Source organism: Hyla sarda, chromosome 5 (assembly GCF_029499605.1).
Source record: "Hyla sarda isolate aHylSar1 chromosome 5, aHylSar1.hap1, whole genome shotgun sequence".
Lineage (NCBI taxonomy): Eukaryota > Metazoa > Chordata > Amphibia > Anura > Hylidae > Hyla > Hyla sarda.
This window is the reverse complement of record NC_079193.1, coordinates 168,030,974-168,055,490: the sequence shown is the minus strand read 5'-3', so window position 1 is coordinate 168,055,490 and position 24,517 is coordinate 168,030,974. Positions and strand designations below refer to the sequence as shown.

The following is a 24,517-nucleotide window of genomic DNA, read 5'->3' as shown; positions in this document are numbered from 1 at the left end:
TGGGTCTACATGAGACCACTTGGATATCCAAACAGTGCTTATGACACTTGTGCCCTTGTGAACTACTGTTTCTGTGCCAGATTTGTCCCACTTCTTTTTTGCATTTTTTTCTAAGCTGTAGCCTTCCTTCAAGCTGTGCCTCTGATGGAGATTTACCTAGTTCTCAATTGTGATCTGCTCCTTTTTATGAGGCCATTGGATACAAGCAGTGTTTCACCATTATCATAATATCAAGTGTCCTCTAGAGGGGTTCTAAGAGGTTTTTTGGTGACACTATAAGCAGGGTAGTATTTGCCATTAGGCATGAGAGAGTGGGTACCTAGGTGACACTTAAGCAGAAAAAAAAAACAATACTAACTGCTATCACATAAACTTAAACTCCCAGTACCCTCGACGATCAGCAAAGGGTGGTCACATAAGCGCTTTGGTCTCCTCACTTCCTACCAATCACAGTGAGGTAACAGCTGTACCTAGTATTGCATTTGCTTAAATGGGGCAAGCTGTAATACCAGGTAGTATGGCTACCATAACCTTTTGTCTGTGAAGCTGTTTCTGCATACATACAGTGGGGCAAATAAGTATTTAGTCAGCCAACAATTGTGCAAGTTCTCCCACTTAAAAAGATGAGAGAGGCCTGTAATTTTCATCATAGGTATACCTCAACTATGAGAGACATAATGAGGAAAAAAAATCCATAAAATCACATTGTCTGATTTTTAAAGAATGTATTTGCAATTTATGGTGGAAAATAAGTATTTGGTCAATAACAAAAGTTAATGTCAATACTTTGTTATATACCTTTTGTGGGCAATGACAGAGGTCAAACGCTTCCTGTAAGTCTTCACAAGGTTTTCACACACTGTTGCTGGTATTTTGGCCCATTCCTCCATGCAGATCTCCTCTGGAGCAGTGATATTTTGGGGGCTGTTGCTGGGCAACATGGACTTTCAAGTCCCTCCAAAGGTTTTCTATGGGGTTGAGATCTGGAGACTTCCTAGGCCACTCCAGGACCTTGAAATGCTTCTCACTCCTTCGTTGCTCGGGCAGTGTGTTTGGAATCATTGTCATGCTGAAAGACCCAGCCAATTTTTACCCAAATTCTTTTCCATTTGGCATATCCCTCTAGGAACATCAACTCTGTTACAAATCTTTCTGTCATCAGCACAAAGCCAATACCTTACTATCGAGCCCTTTTTAAATATCACTGATAAAGATATTAAACCAAATTGGTCCCAGTACAGATCCCTGAGGTACCCCCCTGGTAACAAGACCTTGTTCTGAATTTACTTCATTGACTACAACCCTCTGTTGTCTGTCTTCTATGTGGGACAGTGTCAGAAGCCTTACCTAAATCTAGATAACTATGTCTACTGCAGCTCTACCATCTATTATTTTAGTCACCCAATCAAAAAAAATCAACAAGATTACTTTGACATGATCTCCCTGAAATAAACCCATGTTGTTTTTCATCTTGCAATCCATGACATTTTAGATGTTCCACAATCCTATCCTATAGTAGGGTTTCTATTAATTTCCCCACTGTTGAAGTCAGACTTACTGGTCTATAGTTGCCTGATTCCTCTCTGCTACGGTAAGATTGCTTCTCTTCTACCAGTGCTTTAGAAGCTCTTATAACTTGCTTGGCCTCTTTCTGCCTGATATTATAAATTTCCATATCTTCATTTCTCTGGGTTGTTTTTTTTTTATGACTAAATGCTAGCTTTTTGTTTTCTATGATTTTGGCCACTTCTGCCGAGTACCACAGTGTTGCCTTGAATAATGCAATGTTTAAGTAGTCCCATTTTTCCTGGACTCGATTGAAACTGTTCCAGTCTGATAGGTACTCATTTACCATTAATCTCATTTTACAAAATAAAATGTTTCTAAAATCTAAAGATCTACTTTCATTTTTCTGTGGTGTGACTCTGCTGTTATATTAACCCTCAATGGCTGGTGATCACTAGATCTTAACCCCTTAAGGACCCAGCCCAAATATACCTTAAGGACCCGGCATTTTTTTAACATCTGACCACTGTCACTTCAAGCATTAATAACTCTGGGATGCTTTTACCTTTCATTCTGATTCCGAGATTGTTTTTTCGTGACATATTCTACTTTATGTTAGCAGTAAAATTTTGTCGATACTTGCATCATTTCTTGGTGAAAAATTCCAAAATTTGATGAAAAAATTGAACATTTTGCATTTTTTTTTAAATTTGAAGCTCTCTGCTTATAAGGAAAATGAATATTCCAAATAAATTATATATTGATTCACATATAAAATATGTCTACTTTATGTTTGCATCATAAAGTTGACATGTTTTTACTTTTGAAAGACATCAGAGGGCTTCAAAGTTCAGCAGCAATTTTCCAATTTTTCACAAAATTTTCAAAATTGGATTTTTTCAGGGACCAGTTCTGTTTAGAAGTGGATTTGAGGGGCCTTCTTATTAGAAATACCCCATAAATGACACCATTATAAAAACTGCACCCCTCAAAGTATTCAAAATGACATTCAAAAGGTTTGTTAACCCTTTTGGTGTTTCACAGGAATAGCCGCAAGTTGAAGGAGAAAATTCAAAATCTTAATTTTTTACACTCGCATGTTCTTGTAAACCCAGTTTTTGCATTTTTACAAGGGGTAAAAAGAGAGAAATTTTCTTAAAATGTGTAACCCAATTTCTCTTGAGTAAGGAAATACCTCATATGTGTATGTCAAGTGTTCGGCGGGCGCAGTAGAGGGCTCATATGGGAAGGAGCGACAGGGGGATTGTGGAGAGTGAGTTTTTCTGAAATGGTTTATGGGGGGCATGTCACATTTAGGAAGCCCCTATGGGGCCAGAACAGCAAAAAAAAACACATGGCATACCATTTTGGAAACTAGACCCCTTTAGGAACGTAACAAGGAATAAAGTGAGCCTTAATACCCCACAGGGGTTTCACGACTTTTGCATATGTAAAAAAAAAAAAAATTTCACTAAAATGTGTGTTTCCCCCCAAATTTCACATTTTTAAAGTGAGCCTTAATACCCCACAGGTGTTTCACGACTTTTGCATATGTAAAAAAAATATATACTTTTTTCACTAAAATGTGTGTTTCCCCCCAAATTTCACATTTTTGTAAGGGTTAATAGCAGAAAATACCCCCCAAAATTTGTAACCCCATCTCTTCTGAGTATGGAGGTACCCCATAAGTTGACCTGAAGTGCACTACGGGCGAACTACAATGCTCAGAAGAGAAGGAGCCATATTTGGCTTTTTGAGAGCAAATTTTGCTCGGGGAGCATGTCACATTTAGGAAGCCCCTATGGTGCCAGAACAGCAAAAAAAAAAAACACATGGCATACCATTTTGGAAATTAGACCCCTTGAGAAACGTAACAAGGAATAAAGTGAGCCTTAATACCCCACAGGAGTTTCACGACTTTTGCATATGTAAAAAAAATATATATTTTTTTCACTAAAATGTGTGTTTCCCCCCAAATTTCACATTTTTGCAAGGGTAAATAGCAGAAAATACCCCTCAAAATTTGTAACCCCATCTCTTCTGAGTATGGAAATACCCCATAAGTGGACGTCAAATGCACTGCAGGAGCGCTACAATGCTCAGAAGAGGAGTCACATTTGCTAATTTTGCTGAAATGGGGGGGGGGAGGGGCATGTCGCATTTACTGCCAGAAAAGCAAAAAAATGTAATTTGTAAATACATTTCTTTGGAAAAAGGACATACCTCATATCTGGGCGTAAAACGGATCTCCGGGTGCACACTGGTCACGGAGGAACAGGAGGACAGTCAGGGGCCTTGAGCTTCTGCCTATGGAGCCAGAACAGTGGGTCCCCCCTCCCTCAAGGGGCATTATATGGGGTACACTAATAACTAACAAGGGGTACAGTGGAACATAAAAGGATAAAACAGGTTATGTTCCCAGAATGATGACACAGAGCATAGCCAAAACTAAAAAAAATATGCCCACCCCAAACCCTATGCTCTGAATCATCATTCTGGGAATGTGATGTGTGTGGCTGTCCCTAACCTGTTGCCTCAAATGCACACCCCGCTCAGGTGGAGAGAGAGCGCTGCGCATTTGAGGCAACATAAAAAGTCCCCGATGATAGTGACTAAGTGACCCATGACCCAGAGAAAAAAATACCCCCAGAGGTCTTATCAGTTTTTTTTTTTATGAGAGTTTTTTGGGCAATTTAGTGGTTTTATGGGGTTAAAACTTGGAATGCACTCTGGACTTGGTACATTGGGGTCAAATTATGGAAAATTAAAATGAAAAGGGAAAATTTAGTACTGCATGGAAGTGTGATACTCCCTGAAGCAGTTTTTAATGCAGAGGCCCGGATGATCAGGGCAAGTGTCACATTGATAGGTGGTGTCATTCCAAATCCCCCTCCTGTTACACACTCTGCATTTTTTCTGGGATCGTCCCTTCTTTCCAGTGTGGGGGACCTCACCAGGAAAGTGTTGGCCTGGGACGATCCTGGCACCTATAACTTCAGTTCCTTGGGAAGTCCGGCCTGCTCTTTCCCGGTCAGCAAAGATCAGGACCTTTAGCACTTCTTCTTGGAACTGAAGGTATGTCCCTGTGTTGCCAGCATTCTGGTACAGTACAAAAGAGTTGTACATGGCAACCTGTACCAAGTAGATCGCAACTTTCTTGTACCATACACGTGTTTTCCACATGGCGTTATATGGCTTCAGGATTTGATCAGAAAGATCAACTCCCCCCATATACCGATTGTAGTCCAGAATACAATCGGGCTTGAGGACCGTTGTTGTGGTACCTCGCACAGGGACAGGTGAGCTGCCGTTACCATGAATAGTGGTCAGCATAAGGACATCCCTCTTATCCTTATACTTGACCAGCAACAGGTTTTCATGGGTAAGGGCACGGGACTCACCCTTGGGAATAGGTGTCTGAACAAAATTTTGAGGGAGGCCTCTCTGATTCTTCCGCACGGCCCCACAAGCGGACGTCGATCTGGCGGCAAGGGATGTGAAGAGAGGGATGCTGGTATAAAAGTTGTCCACGTACACGTGGTAACCCTTATCCAGCAATGGGTACATAAGGTCCTAAACAATTTTCCCGCTAACACCCAGAGTGGGGGAACAATCTGGGGGTTCAATACGGGAATCTCATCCCTCATACACCCTAAACTTGAAAGTGTACCCGGAGGTACTCTCACAAAGTTTATATAGCTTCACGCCATATCGCACCTGCTTCGAGGGAATATACTGGCGGAAGATGAGTCTCCCCTTAAAACTAATGAGAGACTCATCTACAGAGAGCTCCCTAAGCGGTACATAGGCCTCCAAAAATTTGGCCCCGAAGTGATCGATGACCGGCCTCACTTTGTAAAGCCGGTCATAGGTGGGATCACTTCGGGGTGGACATGCCGCATTATCTGCATAATGCAGGCATTTCCGAATGGCCTCAAACCGCTTCCGTGCCATGGCCATACTGTACAGCGGGGTCTGGTATAGGACGTCACAGCTCCATTACTGCCTGACACTTGGCTTTTTGACCAGGCCCATGTGCAGCACGAGGCCCCAAAATGTCCTCATTTCGGCTGCACTGATAGAGTACCATTCATTGGACCTGGCCAAAAAAGAATCAGGGTGGTGGGCAATGAACTGCCTGGAGTACAGATTCGTCTGCTTCACCATGTGATTGACCAGGCTGTCACTGAAAAAATAACTGAAAAAGTCAATTTCAGTGAACCCAGCCGTGTCAATCCGGATTCCGTGTCAATTCCGTGTCAATCCGGATTCCGGAGTCGCCATATGTCCGTATGTAGTGTGTGTGCTTGGTGTATACTATATATAACGGTGTGTGATTAGAAATCACACACCGTTATATGAACAAAAATAAAAAGCTGCGGCCAAAAAGAAATGGGGGGGGGGGCAAATGCAGCGCCCTGAACCCCTAATAGGGCCCAGGTCAAGCTAAAAAATCTCAGGAAGACCCTTGGGGACCTATTAGGGGGTCGGGGGGGGGGGATTTTTTTTTTTACTTTTATTTTACTGTTTTACACTATTTTTTCCTACCTTTCCCTGGGGGGTTTTCTGTCCCTGCTCTATGGGGGATCGTCGGTCCTGAGGGGGTTCCAATCCTCACAGGGGGGGTCCCTGGCACCTTCGAGCAGCTTTACCAGCTGACTGAACTCAGCTAACTGGCAGAGCTACAAGAAGATGCAGTTAACCCCTCCCCCGCCGGCTGCTATTGGCTATATAGCAGCGCTCCTGGGGGGGTAACGAAATCGCCTCCTCCCCATAGATACAGTGGGTGATAGGGGGTGTATTGTACACCCTCGATCACCTTGTATCTTCGGGTCAGCGGGTCACACGTGACCCGTATGACCCGAATCGCGGCAGATCGTTAGTGAGAATTCACCAACGATCTGCCGTGATCGCCGACATGGGGGGGTCTGATGACCCCCCTGGGCATTTGTGCGGGATGCCTGCTGAACGATATCAGCAGGCATCCCGGTCCGAAATTCCCACGGGCGTATGGATACGCCCTGGGTCCTTAAGTACCAGGACGTCAAGGCGTATCCATACGCCCTAGGTCCTTAAGTGGTTAAAGGGGTACTCCGGGGGAAAACTTTTTTTTTTTTTTATCAACTGGTGCCAGCAAGTTAAGCAGATATCAGCAGAGAGCACTGTCCTCGTGATGTCAGCAGAGAGCACTGTGTTCCAAAAAGAAAATAATTTCCTCTGTAGTATTCAGCAGCTGATCAGTACTGGAAGGATTAAGATTTTTTTTAATAGAAGTGATATACAAATCTGTTTAACTTTCTGGCACCAGTTGACTTAAAAAAATAAAGTTTTCCACCGGAGTACCAATTTAAGCCTTCACCTGCAGTTATATCATACAGTGGGGATCAAAAGTTTGGGCACCCCAGGTAAAAAAATGTATTAATATGCATAAAGAAGCCAAGGAAAGATGGAAAAATCTCCAAAAGGCATCAAATTACAGATTAGACATTCTTATAATATGTCAAAAAATTTAGATTTTATTTCCATCATTTACACTTTCAAAATAACAGAAAACAAAAAATGGCATCTGCAAAAGTTTGGGCACCCTGCAGAGTTAATATCTGTCACGATGCCGGCTGGCAGGTAGTGGATCCTCTGTGCCAGAGAGGGATTGGCGTGGACCGTGCTAGTGGATCGGTTCTAAGTCACTACTGGTTTTCACCAGAGCCCGCCGCAAAGCGGGATGGTCTTGCTGCGGCGGTAGTGACCAGGTCGTATCCACTAGCAACGGCTCAACCTCTCTGGCTGCTGAAGATAGACGCGGTACAAGGGAGTAGACAGAAGCAAGGTCGGACGTAGCAGAAGGTCGGGGCAGGCAGCAAGGATCGTAGTCAGGGGCAACGGCAGGAGGTCTGGAACACAGGCTAGGAACACACAAGGAAACGCTTTCACTGGCACGATGGCAACAAGATCCGGCAAAGAAGTGCAGGGGAAGTGAGGTGATATAGGGAAGTGCACAGGTGATAACACTAATTGGAACCACTGCGCCAATCAGCGGCGCAGTGGCCCTTTAAATCGCAAAGACCCGGCGCGCGCGCGCCCTAGGGAGCGGGGCCGCGCGCGCCGGGACAGGACTGACGGAGAGCGAGTCAGGTACGGGAGCCGGGGTGCGCATCGCGAGCGGGCGCTACCCGCATCGCGAATCGCATCCCGGCTGGAGGCGGTATCGCAGCGCCCCGGGTCAGTGGATCTGACCGGAGCGCTGCAGTGAGGAGAGTGTAGCGAGCGCTCCGGGGAGGAGCGGGGACCCGGAGCGCTCGGCGTAACAGTACCCCCCCCCCTTGGGTCTCCCCCTCTTCTTAGAGCCTGAGAACCTGAGGAGCAGACTTTTGTCTAGGATATTGTCCTCAGGTTCCCAGGATCTCTCTTCTGGACCACAACCCTCCCAATCCACTAAAAAAAAGGTTTTCCCTCTGACCTTTTTGGATGCCAGAATCTCTTTGACGGAGAAGATGTCCGAGGAGCCGGAAACAGGAGTGGGAGGAACAGATTTGGGAGAGAAACGGTTAATGATAAGTGGTTTAAGAAGAGAAACGTGAAAGGCATTAGGAATACGAAGAGAAGGAGGAAGAAGAAGTTTGTAAGAGACAGGATTAATCTGGCACAAAATTTTGAAAGGACCAAGATAGCGTGGTCCCAACTTATAGCTAGGGACACGGAAGCGGACATATTTAGCGGAGAGCCATACCTTGTCTCCAGGGGAAAAAATGGGAGGAGCTCTTCTTTTCTTATCCGCGAACTTCTTCATGCGTGATGAAGCCTGTAAGAGAGAATTTTGGGTCTCTCTCCATATGATGGAAAGATCACGAGAAATTTCATCCACAGCGGGCAGACCAGAGGGCAAGGGGGTAGGGAGGGGGGGAAGAGGGTGACGGCCGTACACCACGAAAAATGGGGATTTGGAGGAAGATTCAGAGACTCTGAAGTTATACGAGAATTCGGCCCATGGTAGAAGATCTGCCCAGTCATCCTGGCGGGAGGAAACAAAATGTCGTAAATAATCACCCAAGACCTGGTTAATTCTTTCTACTTGTCCATTGGATTGAGGATGATATGCAGAAGAAAAATTTAATTTAATCTTGAGTTGTTTACAGAGAGCCCTCCAGAATTTAGACACGAATTGGACGCCTCTATCCGAGACGATCTGCGTGGGCAACCCGTGAAGACGAAAAATGTGTACAAAAAATTGTTTAGCCAACTGAGGCGCTGAAGGAAGACCAGGAAGAGGGATGAAATGTGCCATTTTGGAGAATCGATCAACGACCACCCAAATAACAGTGTTGCCACGGGAAGGGGGTAAGTCAGTAATAAAATCCATACCAATCAGAGACCAAGGCTGTTCGGGGACAGGCAGAGGATGAAGAAAACCAGCGGGCTTCTGGCGAGGAGTCTTATCCCGGGCACAGATAGTGCAGGCTCGCACAAAGTCCACAACATCCGTCTCCAGAGTCGGCCACCAATAGAAGCGAGAGATGAGTTGCACAGATTTCTTGATGCCCGCATGACCTGCGAGATGGGAGGAGTGACCCCATTTGAGGATTCCGAGGCGTTGGCGTGGAGAAACAAAGGTCTTTCCTGGAGGAGTTTGCCTGATGGAGGCTGGAGAAGTGGAAATCAGGCAGTCAGGAGGAATGATGTGTTGCGGAGAGAGTTCAACTTCAGAAGCATCCGAGGAACGAGAGAGAGCATCGGCCCTAATGTTCTTATCGGCAGGCCGAAAGTGAATTTCAAAATTAAATCGGGCAAAGAACAGAGACCACCTGGCCTGGCGAGGATTCAGCCGTTGGGCAGACTGGAGGTAGGAGAGGTTCTTGTGATCGGTGTAAATAATAACTGGAAATCTTGATCCCTCCAGCAGATGCCTCCATTCCTCAAGTGCTAATTTAATGGTAGAAGCTCTCGATCCCCGATGGAGTAGTTCCTCTCCGCCGGAGAGAAGGTCCTAGAAAAAAAACCACAAGTAACAGCATGCCCGGAAGAATTTTTTTGTAGAAGGACAGCTCCAGCTCCCACAGAGGAGGCATCAACCTCCAATAGGAAGGGTTTAGATGGGTCAGGTCTGGAGAGCACGGGAGCCGAAGAAAAGGCAGACTTGAGCCGTTTAAAGGCGTCTTCCGCTTGAGGAGGCCAAGACTTGGGATCGGCATTTTTTTTGGTTAAAGCCACGATAGGAGCCACAACGGTAGAAAAATGTGGAATAAATTGCCTGTAATAATTGGCGAACCCCAAAAAACGTTGGATAGCACGGAGTCCGGAGGGGCGTGGCCAATCTAAGACGGCAGAGAGTTTGTCTGGATCCATTTGTAGTCCCTGGCCAGAGACCAAGTATCCTAGGAAAGGAAGAGATTGGCATTCAAACAGACATTTCTCTATTTTGGCATAGAGTTAATTGTCACGAAGTCTCTGAAGAACCATACGGACATGCTGGCGGTGTTCTTCTAGATTGGCAGAAAAAATCAGGATATCGTCCAGATATACAACAACACAGGAGTATAAGAGATCACGAAAAATTTCATTAACAAAGTCTTGGAAGACGGCAGGGGCGTTGCACAGGCCAAAGGGCATGACCAGATACTCAAAGTGTCCATCTCTGGTGTTAAATGCCAATTTCCATTCATCCCCCTCTCTGATGCGGATGAGATTATAAGCACCTCTTAAGTCCAGTTTGGTAAAGATGTGGGCACCTTGGAGGCGATCAAAGAGTTCAGAGATGAGGGGTAGGGGGTAGCGGTTCTTAACCGTGATTTTATTAAGACCGCGGTAGTCAATGCAAGGACGTAGGGAGCCATCTTTTTTGGACACAAAGAAAAATCCGGCTCCGGCAGGAGAGGAGGATTTACGGATGAAGCCCTTTTTTAAATTTTCCTGGACGTATTCAGACATGGCAAGAGTCTCTGGGGCGGACAGAGGATAAATTCTGCCCCGGGGTGGAGTAGTGCCCGGGAGGAGGTCGATAGGACAATCATAAGGCCTGTGAGGAGGTAGAGTCTCAGCTTGTTTTTTGCAAAAAACATCCGCAAAGTCCATATAGGCCTTAGGGAGACCGGTTACAGGAGGAACCATAGAGTCACGGCAAGGGTTACTGGGAACCGGTTTTAGGCAGTCCTTGGAACAAGAGGGCCCCCAACTCTTGATCTCCCCAGTGGACCAATCCAGGGTTGGGGAATGAAGTTGAAGCCAGGGAAGTCCAAGGAGAATTTCAGAAGTGCAATTGGGGAGGACCAAAAGTTCAATCCTCTCGTGATGAGGTCCGATGCACATTAGAAGGGGCTCCGTGCGGAAACGTATGGTACAGTCCAATCTTTCATTGTTTACACAATTGATGTAGAGGGGTCTGGCGAGACTGGTCACCGGGATGTTGAACCTGTTGACGAGAGAGGCCAAAATAAAATTTCCTGCAGATCCGGAGTCCAAGAAGGCCACAGCAGAGAAGGAGAAGGCAGAGGCAGACATCCGCACAGGCACAGTAAGACGTGGAGAAGCAGAGTAGACATCAAGGACTGTCTCACCTTTGTGCGGAGTCAGCGTACGTCTTTCCAGGCGGGGAGGACGGATAGGACAATCCTTCAGGAAGTGTTCGGTACTAGCACAGTACAGGCAGAGATTCTCCATGCGGCGTCGTGTCCTCTCTTGAGGTGTCAGGCGAGACCGGTCGACCTGCATAGCCTCCACGGCGGGAGGCACAGGAACAGATTGCAGGGGACCAGAGGAGAGAGGAGCCGGGGAGAAGAAACGCCTCGTGCGAACAGAGTCCATATCCTGGCGGAGCTCCTGACGCCTTTCGGAAAAACGCATGTCAATGCGAGTGGCTAGGTGAATGAGTTCATGTAGATTAGCAGGGATTTCTCGTGCGGCCAGAACATCTTTAATGTTGCTGGATAGGCCTTTTTTAAAGGTCGCGCAGAGGGCCTCATTATTCCAGGATAATTCTGAAGCAAGAGTACGGAATTGTACGGCATACTCGCCAACGGAAGAATTACCCTGGACCAGGTTCAACAGGGCAGTCTCAGCAGAAGAGGCTCGGGCAGGTTCCTCAAAGACACTTCGAATTTCCGAGAAGGAGTGTACAGAGGCAGTGACGGGGTCATTGCGGTCCCAGAGCGGTGTGGCCCAAGACAGGGCTTTTCCAGACAGAAGGCTGACTACGAAAGCCACCTTAGACCTTTCAGTGGGAAACTGGTCCGACATCATCTCCAAGTGCAGGGAACATTGGGAAAGAAAGCCACGGCAAAACTTAGAGTCCCCATCAAATTTATCCGGCAAGGATAGTCGTAGACCAGAAGCGGCCACTCGCTGCGGAGGAGGTGCAGGAGCTGGCGGAGGAGATGATTGCTGAAGCTGTGGTAGTAACTGCTGTAGCATAACGGTCAGTTGAGACAGCTGTTGGCCTTGTTGCGCTATCTGTTGTGACTGCTGGGCGACCACCGTGGTGAGGTCAGCGACAACTGGCAGAGGAACTTCAGCGGGATCCATGGCCGGATCTACTGTCACGATGCCGGCTGGCAGGTAGTGGATCCTCTGTGCCAGAGAGGGATTGGCGTGGACCGTGCTAGTGGATCGGTTCTAAGTCACTACTGGTTTTCACCAGAGCCCGCCGCAAAGCGGGATGGTCTTGCTGCGGCGGTAGTGACCAGGTCGTATCCACTAGCAATGGCTCAACCTCTCTGGCTGCTGAAGATAGGCGCGGTACAAGGGAGTAGACAGAAGCAAGGTCGGACGTAGCAGAAGGTCGGGGCAGGCAGCAAGGATCGTAGTCAGGGGCAACGGCAGGAGGTCTGGAACACAGGCTAGGAACACACAAGGAAACGCTTTCACTGGCACGATGGCAACAAGATCCGGCAAGGAAGTGCAGGGGAAGTGAGGTGATATAGGGAAGTGCACAGGTGATAACACTAATTGGAACCACTGCGCCAATCAGCGGCGCAGTGGCCCTTTAAATCGCAAAGACCCGGCGCGCGCGCGCCCTAGGGAGCGGGGCCGCGCGCGCCGGGACAGGACTGACGGAGAGCGAGTCAGGTACGGGAGCCGGGGTGCGCATCGCGAGCGGGCGCTACCCGCATCGCGAATCGCATCCCGGCTGGAGGCGGTATCGCAGCGCCCCGGGTCAGTGGATCTGACCGGAGCGCTGCAGTGAGGAGAGTGTAGCGAGCGCTCCGGGGAGGAGCGGGGACCCGGAGCGCTCGGCGTAACAATATCTTGAACTGCCCCCTTTGGCAAGTATCAAAGCTTGTAAATGCTTTTTGTAGCCAGCCAAGAGTCTTTCAATTCTTGTTTGAGGTATCTTTGCCCATTCTTCCTTACAAAAGTCTTCCAGTTCTTTGAGATTTCTGGGCTGTCTGTCACGCACTGCTCTTTTAAGGTCTATTCATAGATTTTTAATTAAGTTAAGGTCAGGAGATTGTGAAGGCCATGGCAAAACCTTCAGTTTACACCTCTTGATGTAATCCCCTGTGGATTTCGAGGTGTGTTTAGGATCAGCTTTTTCACAGATGGCATCAAGTTAGCATCCCAAATTTGATGAAATTTTATTAAATCCATTTTTCCTTCTACTCGTGAGATGTTCCCTGTTCCACTGGCTGCAATACAACCCCAAAGCATGATTGATCCACCCCCATGCTTAACTCCTTAAAGGGGTATTCCAGGAAAAAACTTTTTTTATATATCAACTGGCTCCAGAAAGTTAAACAGATTTGTATATTACTTCTATTAAAAAATCTTAATCCTTTCAGTACTTATGATCTTCTGAAGTTAAGGTTGTTCTTTTCTGTCTAAGTGCTCTCTGATGACACGTGCCTCGGGAAACACACAGTTTAGAAGAGGTTTTCTGTGGGGATTTGCTTCTAAACTGGGCGTTTTTAGAGACACGTGTCATCAGAGAGCACTTAGACAGAAAAGAACAACCTTAACTACAGAAGCTCATAAGGATAAAGATTTTTTAATAGAAGTAATTTACAAATCTGTTTGACTTTCTGGAGCCAGTTGGTATATAAAAAATTGATTTTCCTGGATAACCCTTTTAAGGACTCAGCGTTTTTCCGTTTTTGCATTTTCATTTTTTCCTCATCACCTTCTAAAAATCGTAACGCTTTAAATTTTGCACATAAAATTCCATATGATGGCTTATTTTTGCCCCACCAATTCTAATTTGGAGTTACATTAGTAATTTCACCCAAAAATCCACGGCGAAACGGAAATAAAATTAATTGTGCGACAAAATTGAAGAAAAAATTTCATTTTGTACCTTTTGGGGACTTCTACGCAGTGCATTTTTCAGTAAAAATGATACCTTATCTTTATTCTGTAGGTCGATATGGTTAAAATTCTACCCTACTTATATAGGTTTGATTTTGTCATACTTCTGAATAAAATCATAACTACATGCAGGAAAATTTATACATTTAAAATTGTCATTTTCGGACCCCTATAACTTTTAAATTTTTCTATGTACGGACCGGTATGAGGGCTCATTTTTTGCGCTGTGTTCTGAAGTTTTTAGCGGTACCATTTTTGCATTGATCGGACTTTTTCATCGCTTTTCATAAATTTTTTTATGATATTAAAAGTGACCAAAAATACGCAATTTTGGACTTTGGAATTTTTTGGCGTGTACGCCATTGACCGTGCGGTTTAATTAACAATATATTTTTATAGTTCAGACATTTACGCACGCAGTGATATCACATATGTTTATTTTTATTTAACACAGTTTTGTTTTTTTTAATGGGAAAAGGGGGTGATTCAAACTTTTATTAGGGAAGGGGTTAAATGACCTTTTTTAACTTTTTTTTAACTTTTTTTTGCAGTGTTATAGCTCCCATAGGGGGCTATAACATTGCACACACTAATCTTTTACCCTGATCCCTGCAAAGCCATAGCTTTGCATGGATCAGCGAGATAGGGTCTCAATTGCTCAAGCCTGTAGCTCAGGCTTGGAGCAATCAAACGCGATGGAGCAAGGTAAGGGGACCTCCGCTCGTGTCCTATCTGATCAGGACATCGCGATTTTGTTGCGATAGTCCCGATCAGCCCGACTGAGCTGCCGGGAAGAGTTTACTTTCATTTTCAGCACGGCGATCAACTTTGATCGATGCATCTGAAGGGTTAATTGCGCGCGGTTTTAAACACTGGGACCGGGCGAAGGGCGTACAGGTATGCCCTGCGTCCTTAAGAGGTTAACAGTTGGACAGAGGTTCTTTCCATTAAATTCTGTTCCCCTTCTTCTCCTAAGGTACCTTTGCTCATTGCGGCCAAAAAGTTCAATTTTAACCTCATCGGTCCACAGAACTTGTTTCCAAAAAGCATCAGGCTTGTCTATATGTTAATTTCCAAAGTTAAAATGCTGATTTTTGTGGTGAGGACGTAGAAGAGGTTTTCTTCTGATGACTCTTCCATGAAGACCATATTTGTTCAAGTATCTCTTTATCGGGGGAATAGTGTACCACAACTCCAGTGTCTGCCAGATCTTTCTGGAGGGATTGTGCAGTCAAACGTGGTTTTGGAATTGTTTTTCTCACAATCCTGAGAGCTGTTCTGTCTGATATTTTTCTTGGTCTTACAGATCTTGCTTTAACTTCCACTGTTCCTGATGACTGCCATTTCTTAATTACATTCCGAACAAAGGATATTGACATCTGAAAACATTTTGCTATCTTTTTACAGCCTTCTCCAGCTTTGTGAGCGTCAACTATTTTCAGTTTCAGATTTCTAGACAACTGCTTAGAAGAACCCATGGTGCTGATTGTTGGGGCAAGGTCAGATGAGTCTGGGCATTTAAAACCTTTGAGATTGACATCACCTGGTCTTCCCAGATGATGATTGAGAACAATCCATGACATTGGCAGGTCTCAGCTTTGCAAAGTGGGCAGTGCATGCTATAAATTCTGCAGGGTGCCCAAACTTTTGCAGATGCCATTTTTTTGTTTTCTGTTATTTTGAAAGTGTAAATGATGGAAATAAAATCTAACTTTTGTTGACATATTATTAGAATGTCTAATCTGTAATTTGATGCCTTTTGGAGATTTTTCCATCTCTCCTTCCTTGGCTTCTTTATGCACATTAATACAAATTTTTACCTGGGGTGCCCAAACTTTTGATCCACACTATATACCAGATCCCTACTTGTGAATACTAAATTCAAAATGGCCTCCTTCTGGGTTGGCTCCTCAACTACTTGTTGTAGAGATAATCCCAGTAGGGAATTTAGAATATCTGCACTGCTGGCTGAACTATCTATTTTAGGTTTCCAGTTCACATCAGGAAGATTAAAGTCTCCCATAATGATAACTTTCCCTTTTAATGTCATTTTAGCTATTTCCTCAACTAGTAGATCATCTAATTCTTTTACCTGTATGATACAAAGTGCATGAATTAGAACTCTGAACATTTGCATTCAATGAAACAACATATAAACTTTTCTGAACTATTTTTGTAATTCCAATGAGATGCAGTTGCTTTGATACAGCTTAGAATCAGATCAGTATATGTCACCTCTTATGCAGTGGCAGAAAAGGCTGACACTGCCTAAAATATGACATATATTGATCATTGGAACTATGGTGAAATTACTTTTATTCTTGATTGTATTTCAGTGTCGGATTATACCATGTTGATAAAGGTCTGGCAACCAAATTGGTATGTCTACAAAGAATTTACTGAATTTTTGAATTCATGACGTATCCCATGATTTTGCAGATCAGTTTTGGTGCTAGTTTTCTATGGATGAAAAATCTTTTTTGTGAATTCTTATGCATAAAAATACTTTAAAATACAAATTGTAGTGCCATTAACCATCCACTGTTATAGCAGTTTGGCTGAATTTAGTGATCATTAGGTGCATTCAGCATGTGTTTATGTAATGTCTACTGCAGATGTATGTGCAAGTATATATGCTCTCATGTTCTCAACTTCTAAATTCAAAATGACTGAAACTGCTGCATGAGGAATTTGGTTCACTATGGTGTAAAGTGCAAATGTAAACTTCCCTTTACTCACCATTGGCAACAGTCTATGACACAGCACTCGGAAAGGCGCATCCAGAGAAGTCTTCCTGACATGAGGAACTGGCAGCATTGGCCCAACCATAGGCCCACAAAAGATCAGTGTTACACAGAGAGTACCTTGTTCAAATTTTATTCTCCTGCTCAAAAACAGTATTGTAGACTTAGATAAGTGATATGTGGTCTATGTATACGTTATGCCTAGCAGTAGCAAATCTAAGACCCCTTTGCTTGTCTCCTCACTAAGAGCAGAGCTGAGGTAGATACGTGTGGCTCTAGCAAAACCCAGGACTAGACCCCTGAATAGCAGAGCTAGGAGATACACATGGGACTCTGTAGGCCAATCCAGAACTGGTTTTAACTTGTTTAGGGACTCCCCTTTCCGGGACTTCCCCTTCCGAGAGGAAGATTGGACTAGGGTCTTTTTACGGCAATGATTTGTTAGGAGAAGCATGCGACCAAATTATCATACAACTGTGTAAATCAAAGGAAAGAAATATTAACCCTTGACATTTTCTTACCTCATGTATGCATTAGATTAAGTGCAATGTAGAAAAATGCATTTGCAGAACTCTCCAGTACCTGATGTCAGAGAAATTTAGTAGAACGATGTATGACTTACCTCTTGCAATGCAGTTATTGCCTTGATATCCAGGAGGCAGATTGCAGCACCACACTCATAGGCAGATAGTTGTATAAAGAAAAAAAAAATGCAAGATCTGCCCAGATGGTATTTGATTTATGAGATTGTCTAAAGTTCTATTATATGAAAAAGAATATATAGTGCTCTTTGAAGACAACAATTATTGTGCAGCCAAATAATGAAGTAATACAAGTCATTAGATGTTTCTTCAAATAGCTTTCATTACAGTAGACATAATTCCTCACATAATTCCTGATAGTGGGGGATAAAAAGGGCTCAACCCCTAGAAGACACATGGCGTACATGTTCGACGCTGTGTATTTGTACTTAGCGCACTTCGACGTGCATGTATATTACAGGGTTCCACGATCATTGTGGTGCTCAGACTAAGCTGGCTGCTGTTATCAGCAGTTGGAACCTCATGGATACTGATCACAGCATCTAAAGTATTTGTAGGACTTGGGGGCCTCATCAGACCATCCGCAGCGCAAACGTGGGGGCGTAATGAGTCATAATGGTGGCGAGAGGTCTCCTTACCTCCCCATGCTGCTCTTCTCGGATCCATGGCTATAGTTTCTGGCAGGCTGTACAAATGCTTTGTGGTAGCAGCCTTGGGCTGTAGCGTAGTTGGGGTGTTGCTTCGGTATATGAGGGGTTAACTTAACCCCTATCACTCGTGACGCCAGGGTGGGGGTTAATACGCTGAGGCAAACCTTCGGCCTATCGCCACCCTTCCCAGAAACGATAGGTGCATGCTTAAATGAATGAAGGTCCACAATAGAGAGGAACTTGAACTTGCACAAACTTTACTGAGGTACTTGCGGTACATCCAATTAACAGCAACAGTCTTAGCAATACAGTCTCTATGCAGTATGGCTATGATTGACAGATGCCGCGGACCATTAACTTATCCAATGACTAGCAGAATTAGGATTGATGCAGAGATCTGTCCGGATTTAGGGGTCTGTTTAGGTCTGGTGATCTTGCAAACTTAACAGGGATTGAGGTAACTCACAGTTTTGTAAGATGGCCATTGCCGCAAGGTTTGGGCCTAGTCACTGCTGACGACAGCTGCGCAGATCCTCCTCTATCAGCAGCCCACGAGGAAAGAGAGAAATTAATGGCCACCGCTCCCTTATATGGGTAGGGGCAGGGCCATTTTGGATTGGTCCATGTCAGCTGCCACTCACCGTCACAATGCATGGTGGGCGATCACCTGACTTCCTCCAAAGGTCCATGAACCATAAAACCATAGAGTTTTGGAGCGCATCACATGACTTACAACAAGGTAAGTACACTTTATTTACATATTTACACATTGAATCACACTGAATCATTTTAACTATGACAGGGGTGACAAGGGGCTAACTATTGATGAGGACCCCACCGGTACCTAGGGACTTTGGGGACCTCACCACAAGGTAACGGATGCAATCCGGTGCCGGGACACCACAGTTACATATATCACTGATCAGTACTATGCATAGAAGTGAACAGTAATAGGAATCAATAGGTTGCTATAAACAGTCCTCTATGAAGATAAAGATTTTTTTGTTTTTAAAGTAATTTTTGTCTTTTAAATGAATAAGCCCCTCCCCAAAAAAATCAGCCTTTTCCCATTTTAGCAATAGAAGAAAGAATCAGCTCCCCACAAAGCCAACGATTCCGAGCACGGAGAGGGTGCGGACTGCACCTTATAAATGGCAAAGACAAGGAGACTCCAGCTCAATTACAGATCCAATAGCCCTCTTTATTCACATAAAGCTACACGAACATATATAACAAAAATGCCTGTACAGCGTGACTTTCTTCAGTATATTATACAGGCATTTTTGTTATATATGTATTCGTAATATTGGCAGAGTACTGCACAGAAAATTTTTTTATATTTATTCAATTTAGCTGTAGACTTGTTCAAGTCTCCGTTCACATTGATTATTATATGCAGCATTGATAACAAGGTTATAAAGTGTTTTCAACATCATTTGGAGTCTGCTGCGTCTCTGCAAAACATGACAAAACATATAGTTCATTGTATACAGACAATACTTTTTTTAGCGAGAATAATATATTACATTCATATATATGATTCTTGAAGTATCTAATCAGTGTATGAGTAAGGCCAGCACCTGGCCAAAACGCGTCACGTTCTGCCTTGTACCTGTGATTCGTGTAGCTTTACGTGAATAAAGATGGCTATTGGATCTGTAATCGAACTGGAGTCTCCTTGTCTTTTCCCATTTTACTAATAAAAATGTAAGAACAAAATAAATAAATAATATAATTAATTAACAAACATATTTGGTATTGCTGTGTGTGGACATGTCTGAATTTATTTAAATATAATGTTAATAAAACTACACTGTGAACTGGGTAAACAAAAAAAATACCAAACTCCAAAATTGCTGACTTTTGGTCACAACACATCCCAGAAAAAAAATGGAATGCAAATTGCCACCCCAAGATTTTTAACCCCTTCCCAACCAATGATGTACAGGTACGTCATGGGTCGGGTGAGGGGAATATGGCGCGGGCCATTGGTTGGGCACGCATCATAACTGGCAGATCCCTGCTGCTTTTGGTAGCTGACATCTGCTGATAATGACGGACATAAGAGCTGGCCCTGATATCCATCATTAAAATGATTAAATGCCATGAGCAATAGCTATTACGGCATTTAAACATTAAATGCCGGCCATCCCTGGGGTCTAAGGGACCCATCTGCAGCTCCGTGATGTAATTGTGGGCTACAGATGGGTTGCTGAGGAAAATCGGGGACTTACCCATCCTTCCCGATGCTCCATGGATCGGCAATTCCTTAAGGCAGCCTTAGGCAGCCCTTAGCAATCGAGCACCGAAAACATAGATCACTACATTGAGTTATGCAAGCCATCTGCTGTAATGCATAAAAAAGGTAAAAAAGTAAAAAAAAAAGTAAAAATGTTTTTTTTTAAATATAACCCAACCCCCCCCCCCCCCCAAATTAAAGTTTAAATCACTCCCCTTTACCATTTTTCAAATAAAACACTGCATAATAAACAAAACAAAAATATATTTAGTATTGCCACATACGTAATTGTCCGAACTATTCAATTATGGTCATGATCCTGATCATGTATGGAGAATGGCATAAATGCAAAAAAAAATCATGTCCCACAAAAAAACTTTAAAAAAAAGTGATCAATCATGGTGCAAAAAATAAACATAGCTTTGTAGGTGGAAAAATAAAAAAAAGTTATAGGGGTCAAAGCATTGCATTATAGAAAAAAAATTTATTTTTCAAGTTTTCTATTTATTTATATTTTTTTTTACCTTAAAACAAACAAAAATTATCCAAGTTTGGTATCATCATTGGAATCTTACTGACCCATAGGTTAAAGATATAGCATGTCAGATTTACCATATTGTGGACTCTTTTTTTTTTTTTTTTTTGGGGAGGGGGGCGAGTGGCAGGATTTACCTCTTGGACTTGGGCAGCACAATGTCTTGGGCCGGCCATACTGTTATGGCACAACCATCTCTGGTAAGCACTACTGCTACACTATGAAGCACACTCTCTTTCTATTTTACTTATATAAGCCTTTTTATTATTATGCAAATGAGACTCAAAAGCCCAGGTGATGTCCCCAGCACAGCAGGGGACTGTAATAAGGTTAATTTTCATGCTGCTGATCTGTAATAATGGCTCTGTAAAAAAAATGTATGTCATTTGCTGTTTATTAACAGTACTAATGCAAAATATTCTGTCTATAAAGCCTCAGCTTTGATTGAAGGGACTTTTCTAAGATTTAGGTTTATCCCCTATCCACAGGATAAGGGATCCTCACTAATCATGAGACCAGAGAAGTAACTGACGCAGCACTGTGCATGCTCGACCACTGCTCTATTCACTTTTGTATGGAACGTTCAAACAAAGCTGAGTCCAGTACTTGGCAGTATTCGGAAATCTCATATAGAATGAATGAAGCTGCAGTAGAGCATGTGCACTGCCAAACTATTCACTTGAAGGACAACTAATCCCTGTTCTTGTGATCAGTGAGGATCTTTTTAGTCAGACCCCTACAGATCAGCTAGTTACCCCATATCCTGTGGATGGGGATAGATTTAAAGTGTCTCTGTCACTTTATCAAGTTTTATACATAAAAAAATGTCCAACATTTTGATCAATTGGGGTCTTGGTCAGTGGCGTTGCGACCCGGGTGCGGGGGGTGCGGCCCGCACCGGGTGACACCAACCTAATGGGGTGACACCAAGACGCTCCGCAGCACCCCTCCCCAGCTACACAGACACCCCCCCATCTGTGCCCGACCAGCCTCCCATCCGTCAGCAGCACAACCCCCCCCCTGCGCTGTGTGTGCGGTGCGCCCGTCCGTCAGCAACCCCCCTCTTTCACCTTCACTGTGCGCCCGTCCGTCATCATCACACCCCTCCTCACCTTCACCAGCACTGTGCCCGGCCTCCGCTCCCACGTCTGCACCGGCCTGATGTCACACCGCATAGCCGCGCAGGAGGAAGTCAGGTACGTCACTCGCACGGCGCACGGTGAGAAGGAGCGCTGCGCTGGATGGGTGAGTGTGTGTGTCTGTCTCTCTGTCTGTCTGTCTCTATCTTTGCTTGTGTGTGTGAGACTCTGTGTGTGAGACTCTGTGTGTGTGACTGTGTGTATGTGACTGTGTGTGTATGTGACTGTGTGTGTGTGACTCTGTGTGTGTGTCTGTCTGTGAGTGTGCGTATCTCTGACTGTGTGTGTGTGTGTTTGTCTCTCTGTGTTGTATGTGGTTTTTTTTTTGTGTGGGGGGGGGGGGTATAACCAGCGATCTATTGTGGGGAGACTTTGACCCATTGTGGGGAACCTGCAAGGGAACCTGCGGCCTAATGTGGGGAAACTACTACCAAATGTGCGGAGTCTATGCTACCTTATGTGGGGAGTCTATGCTACCTTATGTGGGGAATCTGTGCTACCGAATGTGGGGAATCTGTGCTACCTAATGTGGGGAAATTGCTACCTAATGTGGGGAATCTGTGCTACCTAATGTGGGGAAATTGTTACCTAATGTGGGGTAACTGGTACCTACCCAATATGGGGGAACTGGTACCAAATGTGGGGAATCTATGCTGCCTAATATGGGGAATAGATGCTACCTAATGTGGGGAAACTGCGACCTACCTAATGTGGGGGAACTGCTGCCTACCTAATGCTCCCCCTTGGCAGTAGCACCCTCATCATCCACCAGCAACACCCCCCCCCCCCCAGCAGCACCTCCATCAGCAGATCCTGATGGTGGATGATGGAGGTGCTCCTGCCGATGGATGATGGGGGTGATACTGCCAGGGGGGATGGCCAGTAGCACCCTCATCATCCTCCAGCAACACCCCCCCAGTAGTAGCACCCCCATCATCCACTAGCAACACCACCAATACTCCCCTCCCGTGGTAATAGCATCAGCTAACGGATGTTGAGGGGTGTTACTGCAGTTGTGGTATTATATTCAGAGGGTGCACTGTATGGCAACGTTATATTCAGAGGGCGCAGTTAGTGGTAGTATTATATTCAGAGGGCGCAGTTTGTGGTAGTATTATTAGAGATGAGCGAACTTACAGTAAATTCGATTCATCACGAACTTCTCGGCTCAGCAGTTGATGACTTATCCTGCGTAAATTAGTTCAGCCTTCGGGTGCTCCGGTGGGCTGAAAAAGGTGGATACAGTCCTAGGAAAGAGTCTCCTGAGACTGTATCCACCTTTTCCAGCCCACGGGAGCACCTGAAAGCTGAACTCATTTATGCAGGATAAGCCATCATCTGCCGAGCAGAGAAGTTTGTGACAAGTTGAATTTACTGTAGTTTGCTCATCTCTAAGTATTATATTCAGAGGGCGCAGTGGGTGGTAGTATTATATTCAGAGGGTACAGTATGTGGCAGATTTATATTCAGGGGTACAGTATGTGGCAGATTTATATTCAGGGGTACAGTATGTGGCAGATTTATATTCAGAGGGTACAGTGTGTGGCGGTATATTCAGAGGGTACAGTATGTGGCAGATTTATATTCAGAGGGTACAGTATGTGGCAGATTTATATTCAGAGGGCGCAGTTTGTGGTAGTATTATATTCAGAGGGTACAGTATGTGGCAGATTTATATTCAGAGGGTACAGTGTGTGGCGGTATTATATTCAGAGGGTACAGTATGTGGCAAATTTATATTCAGAGGGTACAGTATGTGGCAGATTTATATTCAGAGGGCGCAGTTTGTGGTAGTATTATATTCAGAGGGTACAGTATGTGGTAGTATTATATTCAGTGGGTATAGTGTGTGGCAAACTTATATTCAGAGTGTACAGTATGTGTTGGTATCATATTCAGAATGTACAGTGTGTGGTAGTATTATATTCAGTGGGTATGGTGTATGGAAGGTTTATAATCAAAGAGTATAGTGTATAGTAGTATTATATTTAGAGGATACAGTGTCTGGCAGGTTTATAATAATACTTGTTTTCATATAGAGGATGAGAATGCGCTGACATAGTGAGGAGACGTCTGGGCGTCACATTCTGCAGAGAGAAGTTTTAGCTGGAACAAGTCCTGGCAGTATGTACCATCTGAATTCGATAAGGAAAGACTATAGAGAAGACGTCACCTGTAGTCACTGATATCATTGTGTATTCCCCTCACTATAGAGAAGACGTCACCTGTAGTCACTGATATCATTGTATATTCTCCTCACTATAGAGAAGACGTCACCTGTAGTCACTGATATCATTGTGTATTCTCCTCACTATAGAGGACATCACCTGTAGTCACTGATATCATTGTGTATTCTCCTCACTATAGAGTAGACGTCACCTGTAGTCACTGATATCATTGTGTATTCTCCTCACTATAGAGAAGACGTCACCTGTAATCACTGATATCATTCTGTATCCTCCTCACTATAGAGAAGACGTCACCTGTAATCACTGATATCATTGTACATTCTCCTCACTATGTCCTATCAGAGCTGTAGTCACTTGTCAGTTCTAAAGTTAAGTCAGTGAAACTACAACTCCCAGCATAACCTCACCACTGCTCAAAGGGGTACTCTACTGGAAAACATTTTTTTTAATCAGCTGGTGCTACAAAGTTAAACAGATTTGTAAATTACTTCTATTTAAAAATCTTAATCCTTCCAGTACTTATTAGCTGCTGTATAAGCGATTCACAGGAAGTTATTTTCTTTTTTTATTTCTTTTCTGTCTGACCACAGTGCTCTGTGCTGACACCTCTCTCCATGTCAAGAACTGTCCATAGTAGGAGCAAATCCCCATAGCAAACCTATCCTGCTCTGGACAGTTCCTG

General features: G+C 44.2%; 1 protein-coding gene across 1 annotated transcript in view; it reads left to right on the top strand.

The window, feature by feature from the left end:
* The window catches only part of LOC130273600 (collagen alpha-6(VI) chain-like), a 199,983-nt gene that overhangs the window by 5,316 nt on the left and 170,150 nt on the right, over positions 1 to 24,517 (top strand). The window lies entirely within an intron of this gene.